General features: G+C 40.2%; 1 protein-coding gene across 1 annotated transcript in view; it reads left to right on the forward strand.

Annotated features, from left to right (window-relative positions):
• Positions 1–21,047, forward strand: part of AMBRA1 (autophagy and beclin 1 regulator 1) — a 170,132-nt gene that overhangs the window by 41,336 nt on the left and 107,749 nt on the right.

Raw genomic sequence — 21,047 nt, forward strand, 5'->3', positions numbered from 1 at the left:
TTGTTGGTCTGTGGCTTGGCCTTTCATTGATATCAATACCTCTGCCAGTCAGTGTTGTTGTTTCTCCTTAAAGACTCTGCAGTCTCAGATTGCCTGACTGAGCTCAGTTGGCAGAGCATGTGACTTTTGATTTCAGGATCTTGAATTCAAGTCCTACATTGGCTATAGAGATTACTTTTAAAAAAACTTAAAAGCCACAGGAAAAAGTCTTCGCAGTCTCAATGATGAAATAGTTGGTCTTGATAGAGTCCAAATTAGATGCAGGTAAGCCAAATTAAATGTGAAGGTTCTGTTTCCCATTGGTCCTTTGTTTCTGTGAAAGGCTTTCACTGAATCTGCTTAGAGTAGGGTGTTCTGAATTTGAGAAAACAGGTGCTCTAATTTTTTTCGTTTTGGTATCTGAGCATTACTAAAATTATTACATTTTTTTTAGTTTTGAGATACTATGTTCTTTTTTGTGGGGGGCCATAATTCTTATAATTAAGATAGAGTTTTGCTTTACCTCTAATTATGCCCCTAAAAGGTTGGTGAAATTGTTGTCTTTGGTATTCAAGTTACAATAAATCCTTCCTAACTTTTGAGTTCTTCTTACTCAGAAGTTTTGGCATTTGAGGACAAATAGGGAAGAATTCTCAACCAAGAGGAATTAATTTGTGATATGACCAAATCATGATTTGTTCTGGGAATAGAGAGAAGCAGGTATTGAGGAATCAAAAAGAAGACAAAACTGATGGTGGAATAAGAAGATTAGTATTTAGAAAGATGTAGGGGAAGCTGGGGGAAGTTAAAACCAGGCCTTAGAGGTGGGACTGAGTCCTGTAGTCACCTGGGACTATGGCAAGGGCTGTCACAGGTGAGTGAGGCTCTTATTATAACTCTGGGCATTGGGCTAGTGAAATAATTACTCTGATTGATTCATTCATTTATACATTTAGTTAACAAATGTTTACTAAGCACCTACAGTAAATCTCTCGTTCTAATGAGAGGAAGACGACAAACAAATAGATATAATATTTAGCCAGTATGCCAAGTGGTGGTAAGTTCTATGGAGAATATTTTAAAACGTAGGAGGTACTGGGGTGGAAGTTTGCAGTGTTAAATAGGGGATCAAAGGAAGTCTGGGAAGGTGATATTGGAGCAGAGACCTCAAAGAAGTAAGGGAGTAAACTCTAAACATTGAGGGCAAGGGCATTCTAGAAGAAAGAAGGGCAAATGCAAAATCCCTGAGACCCTTGGCTGGAGCACAGCAAAGGGTAGAGTGATAGAAGATGAAGGTAGAGAGGTGATGGGGAGTGGATTATGCAGGGCCTTCTAAACCATTTAAAGGATTTTACCTCTTACTCAGAGTGGTTTGGAAAGCCATCGGAAGCAGAGTAGCATGATCTTATATTTTTAAAGGATCACTGTGGCTGCTGATTGAGAATAGACTGAAGAGCTCTGCTAAATAGGGTAAATTAAAGTTAGGCAACATCACACGCTTTTAGATTAATTTGTGTCTTGAGACTGGTAAAACCAGAAGGCGGGAGTCAATGATTATGTCAGAATTAGAAAGGCCATAAATGTTTGGATGAAGAGTTGCTAAATAAATAAAGCAAGCAAGCCTCTTAGCAGGCAGTCTTATCTGCAACAAAGCCTTGACACCCCCCCCCAACCCATAATGGCATGTTATTGAAACAGTGAGAGAAAGCCTCAAAAAGCTCTAGTGAGAGATAATCAGTGGAAATTTTGAAACGTCTGTTGTTTTCTGCTTATAAAACAAATACAAATTCATTTGTAAAAATTCAAACATTACAGAAATGTGTGATATAAAAAAAAATGTTCTCTGCAGTGCTAATCAGTTAACAATTTATGTGTTAACTCCAGAGTTTTTTTTCTATGTAAGTAAAAACACATTTTTTTCTTTATTTGTAAAAACAGGATCATACTAAATCTATTGTTCTACCATTTACATATTTTACTTAATATGTCATGGACATTTTTCCATGTTGGTAAATATATAGATCTGTTGTATTCCTTTTGACAGTGGCATAGTATTCCAGCAATCGGATGGACTATAATTAATCAGTGCCTTGTCGATAGAATCTGGATTGTTTCTGTTTTTTGCTTTTCACAGACAGTTGCTGTGTCATCTTTGTGTACTTGTGCATGTGTTCTAGAGGAGGATGAATTTTTAGAAGTGAAATTGCTGGGGCCGAAAAGTAGGAACATTGCTAATGGTAAATGAAAATTAATTGTACAGTATTCATTGTTACTAATTTAAGATATTTTCTGTTTCCTGTTTTAGTTCAGTGAATATAATTTCATAGATTGGGACTCCTGTTCCTGGTTTGGTTTTTTTTTTTTGGTCCCATAAGGTTGTAAGTTTTTCAGTGGTAAATTCTCTTACCACTGGGTTTCTCAGGAACCTGTTACTCAGGGTTGAAAAGGATTTTTGTTTTCTTAATTCTAAATATCTGCCACCTGGAGATGTTCACATGCTTTTCTTTTCCATCAATCTTGTATGAGGGAGACATAACCTTGGTTCCATCTTTGACATTCATTTACTGCTTTAGGCCACCTAGTCTTCTGGGTCTTGTTAAATGACTGAGAGAAACCGGGCATCTCTTGCCTTATTCTAAGGCAGTAACACTTAGATTTTTGACTTGTCTTTAGGGGTAATTAGAAAACCCATTTTTTTTTGGCAATAGGGTGAGGGGAGGGTGGAAGAGAGGTACTAGTATTAATCATTTTCACCTTCACTGCTCACCTTTTTTTTTTTTAATATTTTATTTATTTATTCATGATAGACATAGAAAGAGAGAGAGGCAGAGAAGCCAGCAGAGGGAGAAGCAGGCTCCATGCCGGGAGCCTGACGCGGAACTCAATCCCAGGACTCCAGGATTGCGCCCTGGGCCAAAGGCAGGCGCTAAACTGCTGAGCCATCCAGGGATCCCCTCCTTCACTGCTCACCTGCTCAACTGGGTCACTGTAGTTGAGCCTTTTTGAATTCTGAGCATGATCCCTGGTTATATCCTCTATATCAAAGATTGGCAAACTTTTTCTGTGAAGGGCAAGATAGTGAAAATTTCAGGCTTTGTAGGCCATACGGTCTCTGTTGCAAATATTGAACTCTGCCATTGTAGCATGAAAGCAGCCAGAGACAACATGTAAGTGAATGAGTGTGGCTCTGTTCCAATAAAATTATATTTATAGACACAAATGCGACTTTCATATAATTTTCACGTGTCATGAAATAGTCTTCTTTTGATGTTTTTCAGCTCTTTAAAAATATAAATACCATTTTTAGCTCATGGGCTGTACAGAAATAGGCAGCAGGCCAGATTTGGCCGACAGGCCCTGGTTTGCCAATCCCTGCTTTATGATACGTGATTTGGAATAGAGTCAGGTGCTATAGTAATAGAAGGCATTATGATAATAAAGGCTCTGAAGAGGCAGGTAAGGGACTCCTGCATTGGTTCTCTCCTCTCTCTACTTTGGACTAGATGTCCTAAGTATTGGCTCTTAAAAGATTCTTTGCTGGTTAAAAGCAGGTGTAAGTGCATAAAGATTTCCTAGTTTCCTCTCCTATCTGCCCTGAAGCAGGGTTTTCCAACCTTGCTCAGTATCCGTCTTGGGAATTGTTTGCAAGTGAGGAGGCTTGCCCTGGTGTGGGGGAGGGTGTGAGCCTCTAGGCCCTGCAGGCTGTTTGCTCAAAAGGCAGCCCTTTTCCCACTGCAGGTCAAATTAGCACCTGTTAAGACTGATCTAAATTATCCCCCATCATCCCTCTCTCTGGGGCTGAATGGTGTAGAGCAGGCTGTGTGCTTTGTATACACACTGAGAACTTGAAAAGATGTAATCGCTTCTGTCAGCTCAGAGTGTTGGAGTGTTACAGGGACTACAGTGGGATCTATGTGTGTGCTGCAGATACACTGGGAGCAATTTCCCATGTACTCATTCTTCCCCCTTCAGATCCCCTTCTTTACTGTATCTGCGCACAGTAGTGCTCTAAAGGGTGCGTTGGAGGTTTTGCTAAGACAATAACACCAGGTGTATGGGGTTCTGTTTGCATAATATATTTTGCTTATTGTAATCGGTCCCAGCTCATTAGAACTATGCAGGTAGCTTCTCCTCCTCTTGGATTTCTTATTAATTTATAGGGAGGGGAGGATCCAGTGCATCTTTTACTTTTTTTGGGAGCATTCCAGACAATGTATTCATGTGAGCAAATTTGGCTTTAGTAGGTGGGCCTGTACCATTAACCCAGAGATTGAAAAATAACTTTCAGATGTGTTTGTTTGACCTTTACAGTGTTTCTGAAAATTTCAGTTTTTTCCCACATAAGTCCAGATTTCTGGATACTTTTGAAAAAAAAAATTAGATCTGGCTTGTATTCCTACATAATTATCAGCAGGAATTGAGTAGTAATTGCCCCTTTAGTAAAGGCATGGAACTTTCTTTGTACCTTAATCTGCACTGGGCTGGTTTCTTAATTTCAGTTTCATGTTGGTTACCTCTGCATTAGCTCAAGCAAAATGTGTGGATGGTTTTGTGAAGACAGTATTTTTGTTTTTAAAGTAGGTTCCATCCCCAACGTGGCGCTTGAACTCTCAGCCCTGAGGTTAAGGGTCAGATGCTCTGTCCATTGGGCCCTCCTAGTGCCTGGGTAGGCAAGTGCCCTACCACTCAGCTCCACCTGGAGGGAGGCACTTGGCCTTGCACTATCCTCTCTACTCAATTCCTGCCTAATTCACCCGCAAGGGGTCCCCTGCTGGCTGTGGGCTGACGTGCTGACAGCCCTCTCACCTGAGAAGCTGCCTGACTTTCTTTAATAGCAACAATTAATAAACTCCTCCTCTGTTTCCAAAGAGGGAAAGTGGAGTGCCAAGCTTATTTGCTGGCTGGGTCACACTTTAGTGAACAGCTTTCGGTTATGTCAGGTTATGTAGTATGAAAGTAACCTTCCTTTGATGATGGACTATGAAATCTTAGTGAAGAATGTCTGCACCTCTCCCTGTGAGCCGAGCACTTTGGATAGAGGGGTGGGTTCCAGTGAAAAGCTGCTTGGGTGCCACCTGCCAGGAAATTAGAATCAAGTTAGAGCAGAAAATTGGAATAATAAAGGAAGCAAAAGCTGAAAGCATGACCTTGTCATAAAGAGAGAATCAATCGCAGTTTGTTAACACTGCGCCCTTTTCCTTTGCTGCGTCAGAGGGTACAAGTATGAAACTTTATACCTCTTTTATTTTTTTTCCACCCTTACACATGTTCCTATACATTTCTCAGTTTTCCTCTCTCTTCCTGCTGTTTCCTTGGATCACTTCACCTTAGCAAAGTGGTCTTTTTATCTTTTCTCTGTTCTGGTGGCAAATGTGACCCCCCCCCCCCTTTTTTTGGTCTTATTGTGATAAAAAATATCAATTTACCCTCTTAATTTTTAAATGTACAGTATGGTTAAGTGTATACATAGAGTTGGACAACAGATCTCTAAAATTTTTCTTTTTGTGTGAGTGGAACACTATACTCCTTGAACAGTTTTCTGTTTTTTCCACCACTCCCCCATCCCTGGCAACTGCCATTCTGTTTTCTTTTTCTATGAGTTTGATTACTTTAGATACCTCATGTAAGAGGAGTCATGCAGTATTTGTCTTTTTGAAATTGGCTTATTTCACTTCATAAATTGTCCTCGAGTTTCATCCATGTTGTAGCATATGACAAAATTTCCTTCTTTTTAAAGGCTGAATAATTTTCCATGTATATACATTTTTTTTTATCCATTTGTCTGTTGGACATTTAGGTTGCTTCCACGTCTTGTCTATTGTGAATAATTCTGCAGAGGACAAATAACTCTTTCAAAGTTCTTTTGCATATACACTCAGAAGGAAGATTGCTGGATCATACGCTAGTTCTATTTTTGACTTTCCTGAGGACCTTCTATACTGTTTTTTACAGTGGCTGCATCATTTTTCAGTCCCACCAACAATGCACCAAAGTTCCAGTTTCTTTGCATCTTCACCAACATTGTGATTTCCTGTTTTGTTTTGTTTTGTTTTTTTCTTGCAGTGCCCATCCTAATGGGTACAAAGTGGGTGTCTCATTGTGCTTTGATTTGCATTTCCTGATGATAAGTGATGTTAAGGATCTTTTCATATGCTTGTTGGCCATTTGTAGATTTTTTTTTAAGATTTATTAATTTTAGAGAGAAAGCGCGCATGGGGGAGAGGGGAATGGATAAAGGGGGAGGGAAAGAATATCCCAAGTAGACTCCCTGCTGAGGATGGAGCCCAGTGTGGGGCTTGAGATCACTCATGACCTGAGCTGAAATCAAGAGTCCATTGCTCAACTGACTGAAACACCTAGCTGCCATTTGTATATCTTCTTTGGATAAATGTCTTTTCAAGTGCTGTGCTCATTTTTTAATTGGGTTATTTGGTTTTTTTGTTGTTAAATTGTAGTTCTTTTTTTTTTTTTTTAATTCATGAGAGACAGAGAGAGAGAGGCAGAGACACAGGCAGAGAAGCAGGCTCCATGCAGGGAGCCCGATGTGGGACTCCATCCCCGGTCTCCAGGATCATACCCTGGGCTGAAGGTGGCGCTAAACCGCTGAGCCACCCCGGCTGCCCATGGAGTTCTTTTTTTTTTTTTTGGAGTTCTTTATATATTCTGGTTATTAACCCATTATCTAATGAATAGTTTGCAAATATTTTCTCCTGTTCAGTAGATTACATTTTTACTCTCTTTATTGTTTCCTTTTCTGTGTATAAGTTTTTAAGGTTTTACATAGCCACGTTTGTCTATCTTTATTTTTGTTGCCTGTGCTTTTGATGTCATATCTAAGAAATCATAGTTTTTCCAGTATCATAAAGCTTTTCCCCTATGTCTTCTTTTTTCTTTTTGTTTTTCCCATGTTTTCTCCTAGGAGTTTTTATAGTTTCAGGTCTTGTGTTTAGGTCTTTAATCCATTTTGGGTTAATTTTTATGTATGGTGTAAGGTAAGGGCCCATCTTCATTCTTTTGCATGTGGATAGCCAGTTTTTCCAGCTCTGTTTGTTGAAGAAACTATTGATGCTCCAATATCTATGTAGTCTTTTCTTTTTTTTTTTTTTTTTTTGTAGGCTCCATGCCCAACCTGGGCTTTGAACTCATGACCCTGAAATCAAGTAGAGTAGCATGCTCTACTGACTGAGCCAGCCATATGCTCCACCATTGTCCATGGAGTCTTGACACCTTTGTCAAAGATCCTTTGACCATATACACAACGATTTATATCTAGGCTCTCTATTCTGTTCTGTGTGCCTGCCTTTTACCAGTACCATACTGTTTCGATTACTGTAGCTTGTAATATATTTTGAAATCAGAATGTGTGAGGTCTCCAGCTTTGTTTTGCTTTCTCAGAGTTGTTTTGGCTAACTAACTGGAATTTGAGTAAAAGCTTAAAAATAATTGTTTTGGCTATTGGTCATTTGAGATTCCATATGAATTTTGGGAGCTTTTTCTTTCCGTAAAAAATGCAAATGGGATTTTGATAGAGATTGCACTGAATCTATAGATTGCTTTGGGTAATATGGACTTTTTTTTTTTTTTTAAGATTTTATTTATTTATTCATGAGAGACACAGAGAGAAAGAGAGGCAGAGACAGAGGCAGAGGGAGAAGCAGGCTCCTCGCAGGGAGCCTGATCCTTTGTCTCCAGGATCACGCCCTGGGCCGAAGGCAGGCGCCAAACCACTGAGCCACCCAGAGATCCCCAGGTGTCCCCTTTTTTAAAAAAAGAGTTATATGTTTATTTATTCTTGAGGGACAGAGAGACAGAGGCAGAGACATAGGCAGAGGGAGCAGTAGGCTCCCTGTGGGAGCCCGATGTGGGATTTGAGCCCAGAACTCCAGGATCACGACCTGAGCCAAAGGCAGATGCTCAACCACTGAGCCACCCAGGTGTTCTGGAACTCTTTTTTTCTTTAAGTTTCTCCAATCTAGTGTCTTCCCAGAAGTCTAGCAGTCTTTCCTGCATGCTGTACTGATTCTTTTTCACACTGTCTTCTTAGGAGTTTTCAAAAAGAATTAAGGCAGAAGCTGGGCTGATCTTTTTCTGTTAGCTCCTTGAAAGCAAAGTAGTGTTGCTGTAATATTCATCCTAACAGAGTTACTGACTTTTTAGTCCCTCATAGACCCACTAAATTTGGCAGTTGTGTTACATGGTACTATCCTGGATATGATGAAGTCAGAGAGTTGGGGTAGGTATATTGGAATATGTTTATTGTGAGCTCTTTGGCTGGTGGTCCTTAAAGTGTGATCCCCAGACCAGGAACATCAGCATCTTCTGGGAACTTGTTAGAAATACAAGTTCCTGGGCTCACCCCAGGTTTATTGAATCAGAAACTTGGGGCATTGGGGGCAGGGAGGGCAGGTAATCTGCATTTTTAACAAGCTCTCCAGGTGGTTTTGATACACACTAAGGTAGAGAACACTATTTTAGACCACCTAGGAGTTCTTTTAATGCCATTACCACCACTCCCCCAAATCTCTGTAGTGTACTAAAATCCTTTGCATTGTCACCTTTTATTTTTGCTTTTGCTCTTGTCCTGTGTGATGCAACATTGTTTTAACTCTCAGTCTCCTCCTCTGTTCTTATAGCATGTTCTAATAGAAAGTGGAGTTGAGCAACACTGGATTCAATTTCTGGCTCTGTTGTGTGACCGTGGGCATTTAAGTAGCCTTTCTGAACATCCATTTTCTCAATTGGAAAATTATTTGAAGGCTAAGTGATTTAAGCACCAGTTGCTTTTGCAAGTTTAGATGCTCAAGAAATATCTGTTCTTTTTTCCCTTTGTCCTATTACCCTGCTCAAAATACAAAACAAAAACCTTTGCTATGGCATATTGCCTATAGATTTTTTTTTTTTTTTTAGTATTATTTTTGGGGCTTCAGGCTTTATGGAATATCTGTGAAATCTCACCATATAAAATTGGAAAAAAACAGTTCATAAAAAAGTGAGGTCTGGGATCCCCGGGTGGCTCAGCGGTTGGCACCTGCCTTCAGCCCAGAACATGATCCTGGTGTCCCGGGATTGAGTCCCACATCAGGCTCCCTGCATGGAGCCTGCTTCTCCCTCTGCCTGTGTCTCTGCCTCTCTCTCGCTCTTGCTCTCGCTCTCGCTCTCTGTCGTGAGTGAATAAATAAAATCTTAAAAAAAAAAGTGAGGTGCCTATAAAGGGTGAATAAAGAATGGTTATTGCGATAGAGCTGGTGCTAGGTAATTCCATTAGTCACTTGCAGTGGACATGGTGAAGTTCTATGTTAGATAGTTAAGTAATACAGAAAGTATTTTGGCCCACAGCAAGAGAATGAGATATTATATTATTTTTTTCTGGACACTTTTTTTTTAAGTAGGTTCTGCCTAACGTGGAGCCCAATACCTGAGCTGAAATCAAGAGTCAGACTGCTTAACCAACTGAACCACTTAGGCACCTCTTTCCTGCACTCTTTTATAGTGATTTACATAAAAGGAACTGGTCCTGCCCCATGATAAAGGAGGGAGCATAAATAGCCTTAATTTCCCAAATTCTAGGGCCACCTTCTACATTGAGGGAGCCATCCAGGATGGAAGTGTGTTCCAGAAAGGGAGAGTGTTGGGACGACCGGGTGGCTCAGTGGTTAGGCACCTGCCTTGGGCTGTGGTCGTGATCCTGGAATCCGGGATCGAGTCCTACATTGGGCTCCACGCAGGGAGCCTGCTTCTTCCTCTGCCTGTGTCTCTGCCTCTGTCTCTCAGTCTGTGTCTCTCATGAATGAATAAGTAAAGCTTAAAAAAAAAGGGGGTGGGGGTGGGGGAGAGAGCCTGATTGGGATAGAGAGGAAATAGTAGCAATTCTTTCTAAATTGACATTGACATTTCTGACCAATACTGAGAACTTGTGCTTTGGACACTGTGAGTGAGTTTGTACTGAGTTTTATTGTTTAAGATCTGTTTCCAGATGTCTTGTTTGGTGGTCTGTTTTGATAGCCAAGGTTTCTTTGAGTAGAGATGTGATTACTTCAGGCTTATAATTAATTTTATGGACTTAGTTCTTTTTAAAAAATATTTTATTTAAATTCAATTTGCCAACATATAGCATAACACCCAGTGCTCATCTCAAAAAAAATTTTTTTTAAGATTTTATTGATTTCACAGAGAGTGAGAGAGCAAGCAAGCACAAGCAGGAGGAACAGCAGGCAGAGGGAGAGGGAGAAGCAGGCCACCCTCCGCTGAGCAGGGAGCCCGATGCAGGGCTCAATCCCAAGACCCTGGGATCATGACCTGAGCCAAAGGCAGATGCTTAACCAACTGAGCCATTAGAACTAATCTCTCATGGACTTAGTTCTAATGCTGCTGTTATGACTAGCTTGAAAGTTCTACAAGATCAGGAACTATTTCATTCATTTGTTTAATGTATAAAAAAACCACACAACAAAACTTAGTGACTTAAAACAACAATTTTATTATCTTCCTTTGTTCTTTGGGTAGACTGGGCTCATATGGGAAGTTCTTCTGTTGGTCTTGTTTGGTGTCTCTCTAGAGTCACCTGGAGGCTCCGTTGGGATGGCTAGGCTTCTCCCTCTTCATGTAATCTCAGGAACTCCTCTCACCATGTACCCTTTCCAGCCATCTAGCCAGACTTTTTACTTGGTAGCTTAAGGCTTTCCACAGTGACAGTTCCAAGGAAATGGAAGCTGTCAGTTCACTTAAAGGCTAGGACCAGAACTGGCACAGATTGCCACATTCTCATGGTTAAAGTAGCTAACAGACTGGTCTAGATTCAGTGTGGGAGGAGACCATACAAGGGCAAGAATACTAAGCAGTATGGTTCTCTGGGGTCCATTTTTGGAGACTACTACAGGGACCATATCTATTTTATATATTAATACATACCCAGTGGTTGACAATAAATACTTGAGATTTGAATCAGTGGTTGGATAGACTAACAGATTGATGGATGAATGGCTGACTGCTCTTAGCAGTTTGAGTGATGTTCATGTGACTCTTAGGGTTCAGATAGATACCCATATATATTATATGCCTCTATAGTACTCATCCTTCTTGATACATGTTTTCTTTCTGGGAAACCACCTTTTTAGGCATAGTGACATGGGTAACCAGAATGTGTCATATTTCCTGCAAACACTTTGGGAGTTGTAATCCAAGGAAGAAAGGGATAATCGGTATTCATTGGACTGTGTGGTGCTATTATACGTATGTTCTTCTTTATAGCAACCCTGTGGAATAGGGATTTCCCTTTATTTTTTATTTATTTATTTTTAAAGATTTTATTTATTTATTCATGAAAGACACAGAGAGAGAGGCAGAGACACAGGCAGAGGGAGAAGCAGGCTCCATGCAGGAAGCCCGATAAGGGACTTGATCCTAGGACTCTGGGATCATACCCTGAGCCAAAGGCAGATGCTCAACCCCTGAGCCACCTAGGCATCTCGGGTTTTCCCTTTAAATTTGGACATTGAAGATAATGGACTTTCCTAAGGTCACATAAGTAGTAAGTGACACAAAATTATGAATTTAAACTGTATCCTTGGGGCGCCTAACTGGTTTATTGGGAAGAGCATGTGACTCCTGACCTCAGGGTCATAAGTTCGAGCCCCAAATTACTTAAGTAGAGATTACTTAAAAAACAAAACAAAAACAAAACAGGATCCCTGGGTGGCTCAGCAGTTCAGTGCCTTCCTTTGGCCCAGGGCATGATCCTGGAGTCCCGGGATCGAGTCCCACATCAGGCTCCCGGCATGGAGCCTGCTTCTCCCTCTGCCTGTGTCTCTGCCTTTCCCTCCCTCTCTCTCTCTCTCTGTCTATGATGAATAAATAAATAAAATCTTTAAAAAAAAAACTTTATTCTTATTCAAAGCTAAAGCACTGACTTGTGTCATTTATTAGTTATTCAGAGTTTCTCTTGGTTAGTCTCAGACCATTAAGATATACCAGGGTTTTTCCACAGCAGCTAATAGTATTAACATTTGGGGCTGGATAATTCTTTATTGTGGAAGTCTGTGCTATGCCTTGTAGGGTGTTTAGCAGTATCCCTGACCTTTATCCACTAGACTCCAGTGTACTCTCCCTACCCATTTGCAACAACTATTTCTCCATACATTGCCATACTGTTCCCTGGGGGGAATCCCCTCCCATCAAAAAGTTATTTCATGATTTGCTTTCCTTCAGTTTTGTTTTTTTTTTTTAAAGGAACTGGCAGTGTCTTCAAACCACCTCATTCTTGTTATAGTTATAATAGTACTAGTACTGCCTGGTTCTCCCCTCAACTCCCCAAGTTGGCTCCATGCCCAGCGTGGAGCCCAAAGCAGGGCTTGAACTATTAGGGCTTGAATTCATGACCCTGAGATCAAGATTTGAGCTCAGATCAGGAGTTGGATGCTTAACCGAGCCACCCAGGTATCCCTGCCTGGTTCTGATGGTCTTGAGTCATGCCTTTTTCTTATTGCCTCTCATTGCCTCTCTCCTCTTTTGTCTTGTCTTTTTGCTTTTTTCTGTGATTTCCCTATATTAGATGCAGCTGGACAAAGTGGTGTTTGTAAGGATTTTTTTTTTTTTACACAGGTATTGATATAGCAGGCATTTAGATCTCTGAGACTACAAGCATTAGTGAAAAGAATCTTCTAATTATGGTAGAGGAGGAAAGGCATGATATTTAATAAGCTGGGAATTAAATGGCTTCCAGGCTCCACAGAGTTAATCTTCACGGTAGTGTTTGATTGACATACTGGAGGACGTTAATGTGCAATTCTTTTGGGGAACGGGGGAGGAGAGTGGAAATTGCAGTTTCTCTACTAATTGTACTTTAGGTGTCATTTATGAAAATTTCATGTTGTCTAGACAGAGGGAAACGGTGGAGAAATTATTCTAGTGGAGTCAAATGTGGAGTCCAAAAGGAATCAAGAAGGCTGCTTAAGACAGAATCAGGGTGGAAGGGCAAGTAGTATACCCCCAGAGGCAAATCAGTGAAAATCAGATGTCACTAAGAGAAGCCATTCAGAATGAACCCAGGATGTAAGAAAGTGATTGTACTCTGAACTTTGTGTTTGCTCAAGGGCTAACAGTGGATTGTTTGGGGGCCCAGCTGGAGTCTCTGCCCCTTGTCTATTTCTGTAGACTCCAGAAACCTCATTATTTGAACAATCGTAAGCCAGGAAGGCTACCTCTTTGCCTCTGGTTAGTAAATGCTCCAGCCCACTGTGTATTCCTTTTTCCTCATTCTTGTGTGAGGCTTCATTTACTTCTTGCCCTCCTGATGTTCGCCCTAAGGTTTTACGTCATACTATAATATATAGTGTTTGCAGTATACCAAGGTCAGTGGCCTGTCGTTTAAGAACAAATGGCCTTGGTCAAGGGTTTTATAAATTTCAGGTTAGGAATATGAATGTGAAAAATCACCTAGAAAGAAGTGTACTGATTTGCAGTAAATGATTCTACCCAATATATAGTCTTTGTAGAATTAGTTGGTCTAAAGAGAGCCTTTTTTGGAATTATCTATTATGCTGAATAAAATTAGCTGAGAAATTAGGATTATTAGATTTTGTAAATCTCTTGATTTTGGAGGAAACCAGTCAATTAGGATGTACTGCCTCTTAATTAAAATCTAAACCTGTATATCACAGCTGTTGCTTGTTGGGGTATGCGTGAGTATCAGAACTAGCTGTGGAACTTGTCATCATTGATATATTCTTACTCATCCTTTGGTGAAAAGTCCCTGATCTAAATTTCTAATTAAAAAAAGAAAAAAAGTCTGTGGTCTCTAAGCAGACCTTCCAAGTTTCCTAGAGAAATTGAATTTTGAGAGAGAGTAAACATGTCCATGTAGATTATCCTGAGTCTTTGAGTTCAAATGTTGACAAAAGTATTATACATTGAAATTTTATAATTATAGTGTAATGTGTTAAGGATATACAAAAGCTAAGCGTAGTGCCAACCAATCATTTTATAATTTTATTAAAAATAACCACCTGGGGGACCTTGGTGGCTCAGTTGATTAAGTATCTAACTCTTGATCTCATGGTAGTGAGTTCAAGCTCTGTGTTGGGCTCCACACTTAGTGTGGAGCCTAATTAAAACAAACAAAAAACCACCAGGCAGACAGCAGAGGGTCAGATTTTCCCAGAGGGGTCTGGCTGACTTTTCAGTTAAGACTTTTGTATAACTAGTTGTGTACTGAATATGAATTCTGTTTCCAGCTTCTTTCCTTTTGGTATATGTGATTATGTTGTGCTCTGGTGCTTTACCATCTGTCTCTTGCTGCACAGAGGCATTGAAGAATACGTTAATGTTTTGTAAAGACCTTCTGGTGAAAGGCATTGTTTTGAGCTCCATGAATTGTTTATGCTTGATGATAGTAAAATAAGGCCAATCCATAGGACAGGCATTGTGAGCTCTTTCTAGAGTATGTCTGTTTTTTCCTTGATGTCATCCTCTTAGCAGTGCCACCTTACCTTGGTCTACGCCACAGCAGGGGCAGAAATTGCCTGCCAGGCTCCACTGGCAACAACATCGTGCTGTAAGTGCACCCCTAGAACTAGGGGGCCCTGCAGAGATCAGATGAGTGCCTATCGTTGGATAGCTTAAACGATAATTGCCAGTGTGTGAAATGGGGAGGCTTGGGTGCCTCCGCTTTAAAGCAGAGATGTCAATTTGGAAATCATAATAGAGGTGTCATTTCAGAACACACAATTATTTTTTACAAAGAATAAGGGCTTGTCATCTCCTAGCCTAGGCATGCGCCAAGGCAAAGATTGGGGCTTGCAGAGCAGGATTCAAAAATGAAGAAGGCAATGGTGCATCCAAGTTTCTTTGGCCTCCTGCCCCTCCATCCCCCTGAAAACATTGCCCTCTTTCCCCTGTGAGGTCTGTTTTAGCAATATACAACCCAAGAGCATCTGTGGTAGTTTCCTAGGCAAGTAGCCAGCCTCTCTGACTTTGTGATTTAATAAGCCTCCCAGGGACCAGGCTGCACTGCTTTTATCAGGACAACTATGTCAGCACTTTAACCTGAGCAGCTTAAGTGACCAGAGGGATAAAGCATGATGTAAGCAGTTTCTGAAGACCTTCTTCCTTCAGGAATTTTAGTGTGAATTTTTAGACATTTAGCAACCTTGTCTGAAAGTCATGGGGTCGGTGAGGGGCAATCAGATATGTCTTCTTGCTTATTCTTCCAAATCTGCTTTGGACTACTGATCTATTCACAGGTTTTTATTAGTCTCTTATCACATGTTAATTAGGATAGGAGTTTTAATGGGGACAGAAAGATTACTTGGACCCAGTACTTGCTTTTTGTAGTCTGGTAGCAGAGAGAAACCCTTATAGGTAATGATAGTACCTGGTGACTTGGCAGAGGCCTTTTAAGAGAGGTTTCAAAATGTAGTGGGGTCTTTGGGAAGAGAGTGTGATCTTTTGGTTGGAGGAGTCAGATGTTTGAGTTTTGAAGGATTTTTTAAGGCAGAAATGGGAAGAAGAACTTCCCAGAAAGAAGCAATGCCCAGCCTAAATACATAGATGAGATAATGAGGGTGTGCTTAGTTTAGCTAGAGCAATGGTTCTCAAAGTGGCCCGGGATCCCTGCAGTCAAAACTGTTTTTGTAATATTGCTGAGCCGAGTCCTTCTTTGTCTTTTTCATGCTCATTCTTCCACAGGTGTTCCATTGGAGTTTTCGCTGTGACATGTAACAAGGTTATCATTCTGATGGCTAATGGAATATGTGCTTGTGTTAAGAATTTCTCAATTTTAGGGACACCCAGGTGGCTCAGTTGATTGGGCATCTGCCTTTGGCTCAGGTCATGATCCTAGGGTCCTGGGATCAAGCCCTCCATCAGGCTCCCTGCTTAGTGAGGAGTCTGCTTCTCCCTCTGTGTGTGTGTGTATATGTTCTCTCTCTCTTTCTCGCTTGCTCTCTCAAATAAATTTTAAAAATCTAAAAAAAAACCCTCTTAGTTTTAATTTCAAATATAAATATTGATAAAACACATATAAACAAAAGCTCTTTGAGGTCCTCACTAAATTTTAAGAATGTTAAAGGAGTTCTGAAACCAAAAAGGTTGAAACCCACCAGGCTAGAGTGTATCATATATCCAGAAGAAATGGGAAATTCAGCTGCAGAGCTTTGGGGCTAAGCTGAGGAATTTAGATTTTATTGTCTAGGCATAAGTGAGGTATCAGTTTTGGGTTTGGCTTCCCTGAACTGAAATAGCAGATATCACCTAGACATCAAAGCCAGGCTGGGAAATTACTCTTTAGGCATGGGACATCAGTGGCATCTTAGGTTCTTGGAGCAGGCTTTACATATCACCTAGGTCACACGGTTCTGGCAATTGATTATTCCCAGTGATTAGAGGTTTGAACATGTTTATTTGCTTTAGGATATCGATTTTTTTTTCTTTGATCTGACAACTAGTTAAAAGGATATCTTCAGGATATAATTGTTTAGTAAGGAAGTTGTCACCGGCTTACTCATTCTGTCTAGACGTGTCTAAAGGTACCCAGACTTTCTGCTTCTCAATTCTGATATCTGCTGGATTTGAAATGAAAGTTCTTTTCTTTTAGATGACCCATCTCATCTGCTCTGACAACTTTGTTCTTTTCCAGAGCTTTCTCCCACTATTTTTTTTTTTAATTTTCTACTCATCAAAGGATATAGTGGATCTAGGGAACCCACTTGCACATATTCAGAGTATTAATCAGGAAAGGAAGAAATAGTTGTAGTCATTTAAAATGTTAAGAATTTAACAGCTTGAATTGTATTTCTGTTGACCAATGATACTATAAGGGCTTAATATTAACTTTTGATAACTTACTCTAGTATATAATACTTTGATTTCAGATTTTTCTGTTCTATTTCCTTTGACTCCATCTTTCTTTCTTTCTTTCTTTCTTTCTTTCTTTCTTTCTTTCTCTTTTTCTTTCTTTTCTTTTCTTTCTTTTTCTTTTTCTTTTCTTTCAAGATTTTATTTATTTATTTATTTTTGACTAAGAGAAGTAGGCTCCCTGCTGATGGGAAGCTCCATTCAAGGATCCTGGGATCATGACCTGAACCCAGGGCAGACGCTTAACCACTGAGCCACCCTGGCGTCCCTCCTTTTTGTCTTTCAAGGGGTTTTATGTAAATTAAATATATTAGAGCAGGGGTGGGCAGATTTTTTTCTGTAAAGGACCAGGTAGTGAGTATTTTAAGCCTGTCAGGTTTACTCAGCTCTGCCTTGCTAGTTTTTTTTTTTTTTTTTTTTAGATTTTATTATTTATTCATGAAAGACAGAGAGAGAGAGAGAGAGGCAGAGACACAGGCATAGGGAGAAGTAGGCTCCTCACAGGGAGCCCGATGTGGGACTTGATCCCCTGTCGCCAGGATCATGCCCTGGGCTGAAGGTGGCGCTAAACCGCTGCACCACCCAGGCTACCCAGCCTTGCTAGCTTCAAAACAGCCATAAACAATATATAAATGAATGGATGTGGCTATGTTTGAATAAAACTTTATTTATGAAAACAGTCAGCTGGCTTGGGGCCTGTAGTTTATCAAACCTGCCTTTAGGGCATTAGGGCAATTTGCTGTTTTGAGAAATCCTTTTTAAGGAGTGAGTCATTCTTTTGAGAATGAGTTTTCTTTTTAGTTTTCAGTGGTTTACTTTTCAGTTTTGTATATTGAATGTTTTTAATTTGAAATAATTTCAGACTGGCAGAAAAGTTGCAAAAATAGTGCAGAGAATTCCCATATACTCTTCACCCACATTCCCTAAATAGCATTTTACTACATTTGCTTTACCAATCTCTCTCTTTTGCTCTATGTATGAGTATGGTTATCCTTTTATATATTTATGGTTTTTATATTTATGTATTTGTGCTTCTTTTGAATGTATGGTTTTTATATTTATATATATTGTGTTTATTTCATATGTTGAATTTTCTTAAAAGTAGGATATGGTTTGATAGAACAATGGTCTTAAGACTTTTTTTTTTGTCTTAAGACTTTTTAATAAAAGTACTTCTATTAGTAAAAGGCTTTTGAGCAATCCGTGTGTGTGTGTATGTATTATACATTATGGTTTTGTATTATAAATAAAAAGTTCTGATATTTTCTTTCTGTTTTCCAGTGGGTCAGAATAGCACAACCTCCGTGTAACTCACTTGGACACCACTGGTACAGAGAATGAATGAACGAGGCAAACTTGTAAAGAGTTTTTTGTGTTTTCTTCCTGTGAAGGGCTTCAGTGACTCTTTAAATATTTCTGAATTGTGATTACAGGTCAAAATGAAATGGTAGCTTCAAGCTTGAACAAGCTTGTCTAAGCCCCTCCTAAGTCCAACCTGATTTTGTATTGAGTTACATGATGGTTAAGTCACATTTGTGGTGGCCAGAGAAGAAGGCTCACAGCTGCCATCTTGTCCCATTTTCTAATGTCATTTCTCCAGTGATGGCTCTTTATAGGAAGCGGACCGTAGAAGAGAAAGGTCTTTCTTTAAGGTTCCTAGGAGTGGTGGTGACATTTACTGATCTGGTAGCTCTAGTTCTTTCTCTGTTAATACCAATTGGAGGGGTCCTTTTTATTTCTTCAGATAGTACTTGTATTGTAACTGAAGAGAACTCAATGTTTAATCAGTGATAAGTGTGTGGGGGTGCTATTCATAATTGGCTCTCCTTATTTTGTGTATTAGCAGTTAAAATGCTGCATATATATGGCTTGCCAGTCCACTCTATTGTCTGGGGAACATAAATGATGCCAGCAGATTTTGTAGTAAGTAGGCACAGGGGATGCATGTTCCAAAAGAACCTCAAAGGGACACCCCAGAGACAAAGCTTATTAACATTTTGGTTTTACTCTGATTTAAAGAAGTCTTTCTAATTAAATAGGAAGTTAGGATGGGAATTAGACTTTGCAGGATTAAAAAATGCAATCATTAAAATTGAAATTATCTAATCCAGACTCTTCTAGTTCAGGAATCTCCTTTACAGGATCCTTAAAAAGTCATCTCATCTCTCTGAATACTGACACTGCCTTAGCATAGTAGTAGGGGGTAATCCTGGCTTCCTAACTCAGCAGCATCATTTTCCAGGCAGAAGTACATAAGAAAGATATATGTTGGTCACTCTGCAGGATGCTCCTTGTCAAACGGCTTCTGCTTACTAAGCAGCCATTTGGAGGATAACCTGATGGGGCTCAGTTATACTCAGGACTAACTCTAGAGCCCTTTTGGGATGGAACAAACTTACTGGTGTTCAGGGAAGTCAGCTGCTCCCAGATCTTGCTTCCATTCAACTCCTTCCTAATTCCTATAGAACTAATTCATTAGTAGTGAACAAGTATTTATCTAAGGTGGCATAAAAGTCCTGAATAGATACTCTTCTCAGAATTTCACTTTTCTTTTTTTCCCAGTCTAGGTACCTCCTCTCACTACCCTTTTTTCTCACAAATATTCTGTAGTTCAGAACTCAAAGACATGCCATTATTTTGTGCGCCCCTAATGAAAGAAAAAAATCCTGCCAATTAAGCTATGTCAGGTGTACCTGGGTGGCCCAGTCGGTTAAGTGTCTGCCTTTGGCTCAGAGTTATGGGATCTAGCCCTACTTTAGCTCCCTACTCAATGGGGAGTCTGCCTCTCCCTCTGCACCTCCCTTCCACTCAATAAATAAGATCTAGGGCAGCCCGCTCAAGCGGTTTAGCGCCGCCTTCGGCCCAGGGCCTGATCCTGGAGACCCGGGATCGAGTCCTACGTCAGGCTCCTTGCATGGCGCCTGCTTCTCCCTCTGCCTGTGTCTCTGCTTCTCTCTCTCCTCTCTGTGTATTCTCAGAAATAAATAAATAAAATCTTTAAAAAATATAAATAAATAAAATCAATCTAAAAAAATAAACGTGTCACACAATTATCAGATGCGTCCCAATTTCAGACTGTTAAAATGGGAGGGTGTCTCTTAGAATTGATGAGATACAGCATTTCTGCTGCTGTCAACAGTGATATCATTGAAGATCCCAGATTGGAGAATGCTATTTTATTGCTTTCTTCTCTTCCTCATTGGTTGCATTGTAATATTCTCTCCTTCAGTGGTAGGACTGTTTAGAAAGTGACTGTGTGGGGAGGTATTAAGGCCTTGTCTAGATAAGAAGCATCATTTAACAGTTGGTTGTCCTGAGCATCAGTGAGCCAGCCTGACAGGGTTTCTGCTGTATCTCTTCTCCAGGCTGTTAGGGGAAATGCTTTGGTGAGCCAGTTGCTGAGATAAAGTGACTGCACATGACTATACCTAAAGCCAGCTGGTTTTAATAACAGTGAATTGAATTAACTCAATTGGAAAAGATTGGTAGCTGCTGTCCTTATCCTGCAGATCTGCTTTAAAGAAGAGTCTGGCAGGGAGCCGGAGACCTGTTCCCGGGAGAACCAGGCAAGATGCTGCTGGAGAGGAACAATATGCATTTCTTTCTGAGACCATTTCCTTTGAAACGTGTTCTATGGCAGGAGCTTGACTGGCTGCCAAGGCACATTTGAGTTGGAAAGCAGTGTGGCAGACATGGCAAACTGGGGGATTCCTGGGACACATTTATCAGACGTGTTTTAATTGGCCCTTGTACAAAGAGGGGGAAAAATGTTTTAGCTAAAATTTAACAGTTAGGAGATGTCATGGATAAGTCCAGATTTCTGGCTTCCCTTAAAAAACAGGAAGAGCCAGCAATACCAAGCCCACATTCTAGCCTGAACTCACGGTGGAAGCATAGGCACTTTTTACCTATCGGGAGCCTGGAAGGTCCTACAGTATAGCATTGTGGTTTGAAACATTTTGAAGTTGACCTTCTCTGGAGTCCTGGTGCTATAACTTAATAGTCCTGTGCACATGCTATATACTTAACTTTTAGGCCCAGTGTTCTCATGTTTGGATAGTAATGCCTACCTTTCGTTGTGGTGAGGTTTAAATAAGGAAATATATATGAAGTGCTTAGTATTTGCCTGGCCCTGAAAAAGTGCTCAATAAAATGTGGGTGTATTGACATGTGATCAGTTGAACTTGTGATTGGGCTAGATTATATAATTAAAGATTTTT

Source organism: Canis lupus, chromosome 18 (assembly GCF_003254725.2).
Source record: "Canis lupus dingo isolate Sandy chromosome 18, ASM325472v2, whole genome shotgun sequence".
In the NCBI taxonomy this organism is placed as follows: Eukaryota; Metazoa; Chordata; class Mammalia; order Carnivora; family Canidae; genus Canis; species Canis lupus.